Genomic DNA, 14,412 nt, shown 5'->3' on the forward strand with positions numbered 1-14,412 from the left:
TGGTTTCCTGTCTTGTGACTTTTCCCCATTCCCACTGGTGTGAGGTGGTTTCTCATGGGGGTTTGGATCTGTAGTTCCCTGATGGCCAGCGATGCGGGACATGTTCTCATGTGCTTGTTGGCCGTGTCTCTGTCTTCCCCTGTGAGATTTCTGTTCGGGTCTTTTGCCCGTTTCACGATCGGATTGTTTGTTCCTTTGCTCTTGAGTTGAATATGTTCTTTATAGATCTTGGACACTAGCCCTTTGAGAGGTCGTTTGCAAGGATCTTCTCCCGTTCTGTAGGTTGTCTTTTACTCTTGTGGACTGTTTCTTTTGCTGTGCAGAAGCTTTCGATCTGGGTAAAGTCCCAGTAATTCCGTGTTGCTTTTGTTTCTTTTGCCTTCGCGGTTGTATCTTGCGAGATGTTGCTGTGTCCAAGTTTAAAATGGGTGTTGCCTCTGTTCGCCTCTAGGATTTGGGTGGATTCTCATCTCACATTTGTATCTTTCATCCTTTTTGAGTTTATCTTTGTGTGTGGTGTCAGAGAATGGTCTAGGTTCTTTCTTCTGCATGTGGATGTCCAATGTTCCCAGCACCATTTATTGAAGAGACTGTCTTTTTTCCAGGGATAGTCTTTCCTGCTTTCTCAAAGATTAGTTGACCATAAAGTTGAGGGTCCACTTCTGGATTCGCTATTCGGTTCCATTGATCTATGTGTCTGTTTTTGTGCCACTACCACACTGTCTTGATGGCCACGGCTGTGTAGTACAACCTGAAATCTGGCATTGTGATACCCCCAGCTGTGGTCTTCATTTTGAATAGTCCCCAGGCTATTTGGTGTCTTTTCCGGTTCCACACTAATCTTAAGATGGTTTGTTCCAACTCTCTGAAGAAAGTCCATTGTATTTTGATAGGGATTGAATGAAATATGTAAATTACCCTGGGTATCATCTACATTTTCACAATATTAATTCTTCCAATACATGAGCACGGAAAATTTTTTCATATCTTGATGCTTTCCTCAATTTCTTTCAGGAGCGTTCTGTGGTGTTTAGGGTAGAAATCCTTTACCTCTTTGGTTAGGTTTATTCCTAGGTAGCTTATGTTTTTGGGTGCAATTGTAAATGGGATTGAATCCTTAAATTTCTAGGCTCTTCTAACAACGAAATGTCAACTGCTCTACCAATGTCTATTAATGCCCTTGGATCTGTTGTGGAAACAACACGAGAACCATGTGGACAAATTTTCGACACCTATCCTGTAAAACAATCGAAATTATTGAACATCTTCCGTCGTAGAAAATTTGAAGAACCATAGGAGATATCAGAAGGTAAGATGAAAGTTCATTCATTAAATCGCCTCAAGAAATCTTGTCCTAGGTGCACCTGGGTGTTTCTGTCAGCTAAGTTTCTGCCTCCTGGTTTTCAGCTCTGGTCATGACCTCAAGGTCATCAGATTCACCCATATTCAGCATGGAGCCTGCTTCGTACTCTCTCTTCCTTTCCCTCTGCCCCTCTCCTCCTTACACTTGCTCTTTTGCTCTCTCCACACACGCAACACAGAATCATTAGTCAGTTTTGCTCGGGGTGCCATAGTAAAGACAAACCTCCTAAGCCGTATTCTTTGTTTCATGTGTCCACATCTTAATTTAAAAGGTCAGTCATCAGTTTGTGGCCAAAATAGTGAAATTGCATTGAGACCGCTAATTTGGTCAGATTTAATGGAAGGGATTGTGAAACTAACATTTGGAATAACTAGTCTATGTTAAATATTAGCAAAATGTTTTCTGTTTTTACATTTTTTTATTGGAGTTCAATTTGCCAGCATATAGCATAACACCCAGAGCTCATCCCGGCAAGTGCCCCATCAGTGTCTATTACCCGGTCGTCCCAACCGCCTGCCCACCTCCCCTTCCACTACCCCTTGTTCAGTTCACAGAGTTCAGTGTGTCTTTTTGTTTTGTCACCCTCACTGATATTTTCCCTCATTTTCTCCATTCCCTCTGTTCCCTTTCACTAATTTTTTATTCCCCAAATGAATGAGACCATATCAAGTTTGTCAAGTTTTTAATAGTTCCCTGGCTAATCGGGGTCTTTTCCCTTTCCACAGAAATCTTACGATGGTTTGTTCCAACTCTCTGAAGAAAGTCTGTGGTATTTTTGTAGAGATCGCATGAAATGTGTATATGGCCCTGGTAGCATCAACATTTTCACAATATTACTTCTTCCAACCCAGGATCACAGAATATTTTTCCGCCTCTTTGTGCCTTCTTCAATTTCTTTCAAAGTGTTCTCTAATTTTTAGGTTATAGATCCTTTACCTCTTTGGTTAGTTTTATTCATTGGTATATTATGCTTTTGGGTGCAATTGTAAATGGGATTGTTTCTGTAATTTCTTTTTCTTCAGTCTTATTGTTAGTGTCACATGCCTGGTTCTTGATGTGCAGAATCCTTTTCTGCATGAAAGAAAGACCTTGGATCTTTTGGAGTTTTAATTTGAGGATTCCAGTGTTCAGTATGTTAGGAGAAATCCACCAGTGTAGCTGACGCGATAAGTTCACAATCTCATGTAGGAAACTGCATCCTTGGGGTGGCCAGCCCCAGGCTTATTGCCGACCAAATAGTTCATTTTTGCCTGCGTTCTTCCATGAGGATACAACTAGAATGAGTTCTGATGTGGCGGGAGGCTAAACTCCATATCTACCCATCTTAGGATTTCCGGGGGGACTCATTACCAAGAGGATATCATCAAAAGAAAAAATTTATAAAGGTTTGCAGTGCACATCACACTGAAGAAATCAAAAACAAGGAGGAACTCAAAGCAGCAGTTTAAAACTGTGGGCTTTATAGCATCTTCAGCAAAGAACAATAATACGTTTGTAGAAAAAATGATAACCTAAAGAAAAGCAGTTTTAGGCTATCAAGGGCGGCAAACTGGAAAGGTAAATATATGGGAAGACATTAACACTAAGATTTGTTTCTGGATTCCTCTTCCCCAAAAAATATATATATGTATATTTTGGGGTGGCATACCCCGGCTTCCTTCACAAGGCTTTATACCTGGCTCTAAGGAATCCCTGCTGAGCCAAGCTCTAGTTATTGGTATTTGAGTTAAATTACAGTTATAGGTGGAATGGGTACATGAGTCATTTCATTAGAATGTTTTCAAAAGATGTGCCCTTAGTCTCTTCTTTGACCAAAAGTGTGTGCAGAAGCCCCATCCTCTAAGGGATTGTACAGAATGTCTGGAGCTCTGTAGAGTTGGTTTCCCCCCCCCCCCTCCTGAGGAAAGCAAGATTACTCTTTAACAGTTAAAAGCATTGTTCCTATTAGGGATAATGTAACACCACGTCATCCTTCCTATATAGTACAATCATTATGCATACGCTATAAAAACAGACTCTGCATGGTGACTAATTTTGGAATAAAACCATAGACTAAATCACAGCATATATAAATCATTTCTATCTCAACTGCTCACTTAAACCTGAACAAATTTTCTGGAAGCATGTTAATTTTCCTATGATACTCCTTAATATTTCTTGCAGAGCTGGTTTGGTGGTCACATATTCTTGCAGTTTCTGCCTATCTTGGAAGCTCTTTATCTCTCCTTCTATTCTGAACGAGAGCCTTCCTGGATAGAGTTTTATTGCCTGCATGTTCTTCTCATCTAGGACCCTGAATCAATCCCGCCAGCCCTTTCTGGCCTCCCAGGTCTCTGAGGAGAGGTCTGCTATTAATGTAATAATTCTCCCCATATTCGTTAAGAATCTACTGTCTCTAACTACTTTACGGATTTTCTCTTTTTCTATGGAATTTGCAAGTTTCACTATTAAGTGTCGAGGTATTGAATGGTTTTTATTGATTTGGGAGGAGGACCACTCTATCTCCTGGGTCTGAAGGCCTGTTCCCCTCCTCAAATTAGGGAAGTTCTCAGCTTGGATTTGTTCAAATATGCTTTCTGGCCCTCTGTCCTTCTGGGTGCTCTCTGGAACCCCAGTGATATGTAATTCTACCTTCTGAAGCTGTCATGTATTTCCCTTAACCTTTCCTCGTGGTCCTTTCATTGTTTTTCTCTGTTTTCCTCAGCTTCCTTCCTTGCCATCAAGGAGTCTTAGTGTTGCTCATTCTTTCTTCCAGCACCTTATGCCTTGCCATTAGGACCCCCAATTTGGATTGCACCTCATTTAATTGATTTTTAACTTCAGCCTGATGAGATCTTAATTCTGCAGTCATGAAGCCTCCGCCTGCCCCGGGGGCAGGCAGGACTGCGGCCGTGTCCCCTGCACCCTGGGCTCCGGGGCCTTTGCTGCTGGCATCGCCCTCCCGGGGCCGCAGTGGGCGCCCGAAGGCAGCAGGCGCAGCGCCCCGCCTGCCCCCCCGCTTCTCCCCGAGGCCCCGCCGGCTGCAGCTCCAGTGCTATCCCGAGCTCTCCCCCTTCCTGTCTTGTCTTGTTAGAGGCCGCTCCCCCCCCCACCCGCCTCTTTCTTTCTTTGTATCCACCTTCTACCTTGTTAGAAGGGAAAACCCTTCTCTTTAACTCTCAGCTCGCATTGGTAGGTTCCAGGATGACTGGAAATTTATCTAGGTGAGTTGGCGGATCGGGTGAGTTGAGGACTCTACTCTCCGGCCTTCTTCCCCCTGTTGTCTCCATTTTGTTTTAAAGCCCTTTCTGCGGATCCCTGGGTGGCTCAGCTGTTTGGCGCCTGCGTTTGGCCCAGGGCATGATCCTGGAGTCCCAGGATCGAGTCCCACGTTGGGCTCCCGGCATGGAGCTTGCTTCTCCCTCCTCCTGTGTCTCTGCCTCTCTCTCTCTCTCTCTCTCTCGGTCTATCATAAATAAACAAATCTTTAAAAAAAAAAAAAAGCCGGGATCCCTGGGTGGCGCAGCGGTTTGGCGCCTGCCTTTGGCCCAGGGCGCGATCCTGGAGACCCGGGATCGAATCCCACGTCAGGCTCCCGGTGCATGGAGCCTGCTTCTCCCTCTGCCTGTGTCTCTGCCTCTCTCTCTCTCACTGTGTGCCTATCATGAATAAATAAAAAAAAAATTAAAAAAAAAAGCCATTTGCACATGATCTACCAGTGTATTGTGGTCCCTGTAAGGGCTCCCTTTCCATTTCCATGTATGTTTATGAGTGAGTTCTACAATTTTGGGTTTAGCTCCACTGACAGCAGGAGAGGAGTTACTATTCCAGCAGCATCGTTTTCAACTCATGAATGAAATGGAAAGTCATTTCCCTGTCTGTCTGGAACTTGTAATTACCTGATTATTTAATTAGTTTCCTTTATATTTATTTCATTTTGCATGACTCTATTATGGTCCTGCCTTTCTTTATGGTAGTGCATTTTCAGGATATCCCTATGCGTAAAAAAAAAAAATCATTATTCTAGTTTGCTTGTGTCCCATTCATAGGTCAAAAGTTCTAAGCCATATTCCTACTGTTTTCTGTGTGAATATTTCAATTTAGAAGGTGAGACATCATTTGATGGCCAGAATAGTAAAAATGCATTTTCCAATCAAGTTCAGTTAATTTTTCAAGATTTAATTAGTTAATTAACTAATCAATTTATTAAAGAGGGAGAGAAAGAGAAAGGGATAGAGGGAGAAAACATGAGCGGGGTGAGGGTTAGGAGGAGGAGTAGGCTCCCCATGTGGAGGGACGCCAACATGTAGCTGAACCCCGACCATGGGATTAGGTCCTGACCCCAGGGCGTACAATTAAGTGACTGATACTACTGGCACCCTACAACTCAAATGTGATTATGGTTAATGATTCTTAGAGTAAAGCTAATATTTGGACGTTACTCTATTGCTCAACTTTAGCAAAAATAAATCTTCTATTGTTTTTATTCAATAGATGTTATTACCTAGTAAAAACTGATCTTTATTGCTCTGAATGACTTTAGGAAACCAGATGGAACATCATGTTTGAGACCATGGTGCCCAAAGGAAGTGAAAGGATACCTGGAGGAAGTTGTTTGTCCTGAAGGATGTGTCTCTCCAGTCCATTCAGGATGGTGACTACAACATTGCCCAGCCAAGCAGGAGACACCGTTGATGAGGGAAAGTACCCCATCACTGTCTTTATAAGCAGCTTTGGTGTCGCCAATGGTAAACATCCTCTCAGATAAGCTAATGCATGGCAAGAGGCAAGCACTCAGCACCCTTGCCACCAGGAAGATTATGTATTTCATCCCAAATGGACGCTGTCTGATGTTCATCAGAATTTGTGTGGAAAGCAACCGAGAAAGCAACATTCGTTCCTCAAAGATACTGAGCTCACCTTGACAGCATTAACTTGCACTTCTCCTCTGATGTTCTGGAATACTCTCATGATGAAGGTATTATAAAGTGCTTCTAGAAGGACACAGAGTACCCGTCAGCACATTGGTCATGCTGCTCAAGAATAATTCAGGTAGTGGTGCCTGAGTTGTTCAGTCAGCTAAGAGTCTGCCTTTGGTTCAGGTCACGGTGTCTGGGACCTGAAATGGAGCCTGATGTGGGGCTCCCTGCTCAGCAAAGGGTGTGTTTCTTTCTCTCCCTCTGCCCCTCTTGCCTCTTCTGCCCTCTCTCTCTCAAATACATAAATAATTTCTTGAAGAAAATAAAAGGCTAATTTGGGGACTGTCGATCAGTATGAATGAAGGCTAGTGAACATGATGGCATTTGGTAACTAAGCATGGGCTGAGCTACCACTGTTGGGCCATTCACGGGGTTAGGGCTGGAAAATATGGTGTGTTAGGAGTTTATTTTGGAGAATGATGAGAGAAGCCATGGTGCAGTGTCAGTGGGACAATGTTGGGGGAAAACTCTCTTATTCTTTCTCTCTCCTTCTCCCTTTCTCTGTATTTCTGTGTCCATAGCTGTCTCTCATTCTCTCTCTCTCTCTCTCTCTCTCTCAATTCTCTCTCTGTGTCACACACATGCACACACAACTCTGTCACACTCATAGGTTTAAACAAGTCACTCCACCCTAAGAGTCATGCACTCACAACCATACCAAACAGTGAACACACCGGCTCCTAGTATTGTAGAAATGTAGGCATGTTTTCTCACCTGGGAAAGCTGCCTATCTCACACCCCCAAGCCTCAGGAACATGGAACCGGGTGGCTGTCCAGAAGAGAACAGCAGGTTGCTGCATCTGCCGTACTATTTAGATTTTTTTTTTTTTCTGCAAGAGAGTGGTTCCAGAATACGTACCACTTTCGCTGGTTTCTGAGATGTCTGCACTTACACAAAAGAGTAAACCATGAGGGTCAGGTCATGTGTGTCCTTTGTCATTGGTTCTCCTAGTGAGTATTCAACACCACATGAGCAACAATAGTAAAACGATAGGCCTCCAAAGGAAGCACAGGTTGCACCCATGAAAAAGCAGGAGCTATTCCTGGGGGATGGATCTCTCCTTCACTGAAGGAGCCACACGAAATTCTTGAGGAAAAACTGCATGTGAGAGAAAGGTCCCTTACTACACAGTTTAAAACATCCCCTCCAAACCCCACAAAAATGGTCCTTACTCCTAAAAAATACACTGTTCCTTGTCATATCTGAATTCGCTCCAAAAAGAGGAAAAAAGGACCATTTCTAATTCAGGAAAATGGGTGAGCATTCCATAGAAGAAGTTGGAAACTCATTCACTGACTTTTTTGTGGAAAAACTCCTGCACCACACACTTGGCAAGATTTAGGAGGACACAAAATAACTGTCAATGCATTCATTGGATGTGGTGCTCAGGAATTACTGAGCGATCACTGTTTATATGGATACAGGGCAAGACTATTGTAGTGAGTGATCAATAAGTATCATATGAGGGTCTGGGGTCCATCCTCCTTGGTGGATGAGGAAAACCTTCAGCTCAGGCCAAGGCCCCAGTGTCCTGCAATCCATCCCCTCCTTGGGGCCTTGTTCAGCCCAGAATGTGCTTCTCCCTTTCCCTCTGCCTTTCTCCCTTGCTTATGCTCTCTCTCTCTCTCTCTCTGAAATAAATAAAATCTTCCCCAGAAAGTCAACAGCAACTTCAAGTAGCCTGACATAATCAGGGCACAAATAGAACTGATCTGCACATAGATTCCAATGATGACTTCCCATCGCTCATGCAGCTTGTTGTGAAACCCAACTAAAAACTCCCACCTTCTGGACATCTGGCAAAATCATTTCTGTCTCTGTAGGTCCACATATGCTGTCCTCTCTTTTGTAAGTTTTTCAACCTGATTTTACCCCTTTTCTTGGTAGGTTTGATTCAATGCTAGACAATTATTCTCTTTTGTTCTATTTAGTCTAGTGCTCTATTTTATTTATTCACTAACAGGTTTTTTTTTTTAAGGTTTATGTATTCATGAGAGACATAGAGGCAGAGACATAGGCAGAGGGTGAATCAGGCTCCCTGTGGGGAACCCGATGCAGAACTCGATCCCAGGCCCATGGGACCATAACCTAAGCCAAAGGCAGACGCTCAACCACTGAGCCACCCAGGTGCACCGGTAATCAGTTTGGTGAAAATATTCCATCCGGGAGAGGTTTAAATACTCAAAGTATACCATTTACCAATAGCCATAGCTGTGAAGCAGAGTAGGAGGGACAGGTTTCTCATTATGCATTAAAAAAATCACAGAGATCAAACGTACAGCATAGGGAATATGATCAGTGGAATTGTAATAGTGCTCTATGGGGACACATGGTATCTACACTTGTGGTGAGCACAGTATTACCCTATACAAGTATCGAATCCATATGTGGTACACCTGAGACTAATGTAACCTTGTGTACCATCTCGATTTCAATTTAAAAAAACAGTAGTAATGTGGGCACAAGGCTCATTCCTTTAGTTGGGCATCTACTTTGGGCTCATATCATGATCCCAGGGTCCTTGGATACATAATATTATGTATTTGTCAAAACAGTCAGATGCATAACACAGAGCAGTCCTTAATATATGTGGTCAACTTCATTGATAATAATGTCTCTACACTGGTTTGTTCTTTGTGATAAAAATTCCACACTAATGCAGGCATGTATGATCGTGGAAAATATGTGCCAAGGGATAGGGTGATATGGAAATTTTTATATTATATGCTGCCTTATGACACCAGTCTAATCCTAATCTCAATAATAAGGTCTCCTTATTAAAACATAATCAGTGATTTTATGTTGTTAATACTGTACACAGACTAGTGTCCAAATGTTAGCTTCACAACCCCTACCTTTTAATTTGACCAAATTTGAGTGGTAAAAGCAGTTTTACTATTTTGGCATAAACTACTGACTGACCATTTAAATTATGAATTTCACATATAAAATGTAAATAATATAGATTTGTATTTTTGTGTTTAGTATGGTATCCTGAGCACAGTAAAAGAATGATTCTTTTTTTTTTTTTGTAAAGAAAGCAAAAGAGAAAGTGTAAGGGGGAGAGCAGTAGAGGAAAAGGGAGAGAGAATACTAAGCAGGCTCCATCCTAAGCATGGAGTCCAACCTAGGATAATCTGATGACCTGAGGTATGAACTCTGAGATGAAACCAGGAGGCAGTCACATACCTGAATGAACCAAACCTGTGCCCCTGGAATAAGTTTTCTTGAATCAACTAAAGGAATGAATTTCCTGGTTACTTTCAATCGACTCCTTTGCTGGTTGTATTTTGGTTTTTCCTCAAGCGTGAAGTAGTTTGGTCCAGTTTTGTATCCACAGAGATCCATAAACATTTTTCACCTAAGGTTTTTGATTGTAGACACTGGAAAACTCGTTACCATAGAAAGAGCTGTGGACATCTTGCTGTCAGAAGACCAAGTGGAAATTTTGAAACTTGACACGCACTATCCAGGATGAAAATTCACTGGATAGGCTCAGCAATCTGATGAAGAAACAAAGTAGACAGTGGACGTGTAAACAGAACAAGAGAAATCGTACTATCATGAGAGGAGTGCGAAAAGACTGAACAAAAATTGATAGGAACTTAAACATGCATGCCTAGGATACATCAAAAGTGCTAAGTTCCACAGCATGGAGTTCCTGTAGGAAAGCAGTTGGTGGGGATCCCTGGGTGGCGCAGCGGTTTAGCGCCTGCCTTTGGCCCAGGGCGCAATCCTGGAGACCCGGGATCGAATCCCGCGTCGGGCTCCCGGTGCATGGAGCCTGCTTCTCCCTCTGCCTATGTCACTGCCTCTCTCTCTCTCTCTCTGTGTGACTATCATAAATAAATAAAAATAAAAAAAAAACAGTTGGTGTAGAAGAAGGTATGGGGGCAAAATGGCTGAAAATTTCACAAATACGTGACTCAGATCTACAAAGCTCTGAAAACCCTCCTCCTGACACATTGTAACCAATCTGCTGGCAAAGAGGAAGAAAAACCTTGAAAGTAGAGGAAAAGGACACGTTCAACCTAACAGAATACGAATTCCAAGGCCCGTGACTTCTCAGAAAACAGAGGTCAGAAGACACTGCAATGGTGACACAAAGTATAGAAGGAAAACACCTCTGAGCCTAGGATGTTATGTTCAGGAAAGATAGCTTTAAAGAATGAAGGCAAAAGGTGAATGAAAATGAAAACAAGACAAAGTCGGCAGACAAGCAGGTGGTAAACAACTGGAAGAATCAGTCATTGAGCCTGATTTATTTATTTTCATTAAAAAATTTTTTATTGCAGTTCATGTTTATTATTTTTAATATAGTTTGATTGAGGGAAGGCCAATTTGGATATGAATGGGCTGAGGAAGAGGGAGGCAGAGAATCCTAGGAAGGTTTCATGCCCAGTGAGGAATCCCACGAGGGGCTGGATCTCAGGCTCCTGAGAGAATGTGCTGAGCTGAAATCAAGAGTCAGATGCTTCCCTGAATGAGCCACCCAGTTCCCCTCAGTAGGTAACTTGGACATTAAATGATGAGCAAGAACCTTCTACCGAATGGAGTGAAATGACACAGGGAGATGCTTGGAACCTCAGGAACATAAGAACCTCAAAAGGGGTGTTTTTCTGGGTAAATGAGGTGTCCTGCTTTTCTGTCCTTCCAAATTTTGTATGGCTTTTGAGGGCAACAAGGAGACCACAGTCTCAGAGCCTAGGGCTCCCCTCCTTAATCAGTTGATCAAAGAGCCAATCCAGGCAATGCTGGAGTAGGTGCAATGGGCCTGGGGGCCTATGGTTTGGGGTTGCATGTGGCCCTGAGAGTGATATCCCACTGGACTTATAATGTGACTGCTTTGTGCGTGGGGTGATCCTAGGTACTTGAGACAAACTTAACCTTTATTCTTTTTTAAACATTTTTATTTATGCTTAGGTAAGTTCAGTTTGCCAACATATAATGTAACAACCAGTGCTCATGCCAGCAAGTGGTCTCCTCCTGGAATATAAGAAATAGGAACAAGATAATGAGGGAAAGGAGGGGGATTGAGTGGGAAAAATTAGAGAGGGAGACAAACCATGAGACTCCTAAATCTGGGACACACTGAATTTTTGGAACAGCCCATACATGTCGTAGCCCATAGAGGAGATGAATGTGATGCTAGAGGTAAACTATGTTGCCCAATTTCCCTTAGCTTAAAAGTGGGCTGATGGGGTTTGTACAGCAGGTGAGGCCTCCTCAATACCAGCTTGAGCCAGCATCTGCCCTGATCCCTGGAAGGACTGGGCCATGGGCTCCAGGCAGGCATGAGGGAATGTCCTAGGCTGGGCCAACCCTTGACGTGGGAGCAGGCCCAGCACTGTGTGGCTATAGCAGTGAGATCAGACAGGAGCAGAAATGCTCGCCTCCCTGCCTAGGGCCTGTGTCCTGGGCCTGGTCAGACCAGGAGACTAGTTCTGCAGGACCTTGAGCGCAAGCGTGTGCCGGCAGCCCAGCAGCCTTTCACAGATTCCTCTAGATTCCCTGCACCAGTGAAGGCCTTGGCTGGCTGCACTCGATCCCTTCTCACACAGAGGCAAGTGCAGATTTTATTCTTGTCCCAGGACTGAGGATTGTGCAAGGAGGGGAGGAGGGAACTGTGCTCCCGGCACCCCTCCCACCTCACTTCTGCTGGACCCGGGAGGAGGTGCTGAGGGACCATTTCAGGGATGCCCATCCCTAGAGTGCACTTCCACCCTCTGGGCAGAACTGAGGGTAGCCCAGCATTGCTACTGTGTGACCTGTAGGTGCAGAGGGAGTGGGGCCCCGGCTGTACCAGCGACTGGCTCCCACCGAAGTAGTCTGTGTGCAAGTTCAGATGGGCGTGGCACAGCTGTGTATCAAGAGATTGGCTCCATCCAAGACCAAAGGCAATAACCCGAACCAAAAGGTCTCCTGCTCTATTCCCAAGAGGTGCTAACCAAACATCAACAAGGGCTTTGATGCTTGCCACTGACAAAGGGAGTCAGAGCTGGTCTGCAGAGAATGACCATCAAATAAAAAGAAGAATATGACCAACTGCACAATCCAATCCCAGGGCAGAATTCTTCTTACTATTTTATCCAAATACCCTACTGTTTATGATGGAATAGACCAGAGAAGAGCACCTTCGTGGCTCAGTAGGTTAAGTGTCTGACTGCAGCTTGGATCATTACCAGGACCCTGGGATCAGGGCCTGTATCAGGCTCCCTGTTCAGTGCGGGGTCTGAATATCCCTCTCCCTCTGCCCTTCCCATTCTCCTCTTCCTCTCTCAAATAAGTAAACAAGTAAATGAAAAACAAAACAATCGCATTCCTATACATCGTCGTCTTTATTTCATCCCGCCCACTCAGTCTACAAAGTAGCAGGTATACTCCAACTGCACCAGGGACCCCCTCCTGTTGATTCCCGCCTCATTGTGCTTCCGGACCTGAGGTTTCTTCCTCTTCAGGAATTTCATCCTCAATATTCTCCACCGCCCAATCTTTAGAGATACAAACACGAGGATGAGGTGATTAGACAGTGAGGCCCCGTGTTCCTGCTATTCCAACTGAGGCCACTTTGGAACACCTGTCAACACCTGCTCTTCCTTGGGATCCTCAGACCTTCCCTGGGCTCTTGGGAGTTAGAACCCTTCACCAAGACATTGACCACAGTGGCAAACCTTCCTTGAGAGAGAGAGGATGCCCCTTCACCTGGCATTTCCCCATTTCCACAAGATCATGATAGCTCTCACGTGGACACGGATCCACCTGGACCCACCTGTGATGGGTGTGGACACCCGCTAGGTTAGATGGGGTCCATGTGCAGCACTATGCCAGACTCAGAGCAGCTGCCCAGGAGAGCCATTCATGATGATGGAAATGATCTGTGTTTTCAACATGCTCTACTGGGCTCTGGCACTGTGGTTGGTATGATGAGGGATGGAATGTGTAACGTCATTGACTGTAAGGAATTTCAACATATGCAGGCATGTCTGGCTATCGGCTGCCTCTTTGGATAGCTCAGGTCTAGGATCCAAAAATGAGGAAGCTGTGACCTCCCTGCCTAGGGTGTTCCTGCAGTGGAATTTGCTGGCCTGACCGGACTTCATTTCCGTTGGTCTCTGGGCTCCTATCCATGAGGCAGGCACTACAAGAGGTCCTGGCATCACTCAGACAGGAAGGTCTGCACTCGGGTCCTAGAGGAATCCCAGCAGGGGCTGCTTCTAAGCAGAGGAGAGGACCCCATACACATGGGCTGGTCATAGTCAGATAGGGGCACACCTCATCCTCTTCAGGAGCTCACACTTTTCCTTCCTGATGCAGGCTAGAGCCTAGGTAGGTACTGGTTTAGTGTGGGGCCCCACACCCCAGACATGCTGAGCAGGGACCTTGCCAACCCAGAAGTGGGATCCCAGTTTTGAGTTGCTGAACTCACTGAGCCCTGGCGTCCATGTATCTCTACTTCCCTCTATCTCTCTGGACACAAACTCCTTACCTGAATGCTACCCCTTTGCTTGTGAAAACATGTCCATGGGTCTCCACCTGGAAGACCCGTTTTCTGGTTTGGGTTTTTGTTTAGTTCACTACACCTGTGATTTTCATTCCAGTGAGGACACAGGATCAGATTGGCGCTCCGACTAAAGACAGGAAGAGACTGCTTCAGGGTACGTACCGCTGTCACTAGTTCTGAGGGCCACCTGCAGGTTCAGAAGACGAGAACCACCATGAGGCTCAGCTCCCTCTTACTCTGCACTGATTTTACTGCTATCAAAAACTTAAGGAGCCAGATGGGACATCATGTTTGACACACTGGTGCCCAAATAAATGACAGGACACCTGGAGGAAGCTGCTTTTCCTGAAGGATGTGTCTCTCCAGCTCATTCAGATGCTGACTACAGGATCACTCAACCAAGCAGGAGAAAACCATTGCTGAGGGAATGTACCCCATCTCGCTGTTTATTTCCAGCCTTGGTGTGCCAATGGTAAACATCCTCTGAAATAAGGTAACGGTTGGCAAGGGCAACCACCACACAAATTCTGATGAAAATCACAGTGCTCTCTTCGGTGCAAATACAATCTTCCTCTTGAGAAAGTGGAGT

General features: G+C 44.6%; 2 long non-coding RNA genes across 2 annotated transcripts; one reads left to right on the forward strand and one right to left on the reverse strand.

Moving 5' to 3' along the window:
* The first annotated feature begins 1,138 nt into the window (after nucleotides 1-1,138).
* LOC125753740 (uncharacterized) lies at nucleotides 1,139-10,616 on the forward strand. Its single transcript, XR_007406203.1, has 3 exons — nucleotides 1,139-1,309; nucleotides 5,886-6,320; nucleotides 9,703-10,616. It is a non-coding gene; the product is annotated as an uncharacterized LOC125753740 (long non-coding RNA).
* Nucleotides 10,617-12,641: 2,025 nt separating this feature from the next.
* Nucleotides 12,642-13,944, reverse strand: LOC125753741 (uncharacterized). Its single transcript, XR_007406204.1, has 2 exons — nucleotides 13,809-13,944; nucleotides 12,642-12,813 (listed from the first exon to the last, which is right to left on the reverse strand). It is a non-coding gene; the product is annotated as an uncharacterized LOC125753741 (long non-coding RNA).
* Nucleotides 13,945-14,412: the final 468 nt, after the last annotated feature.

Source organism: Canis lupus, chromosome 26, assembly GCF_003254725.2.
Source record: "Canis lupus dingo isolate Sandy chromosome 26, ASM325472v2, whole genome shotgun sequence".
NCBI classification, from domain to species: Eukaryota; Metazoa; Chordata; class Mammalia; order Carnivora; family Canidae; genus Canis; species Canis lupus.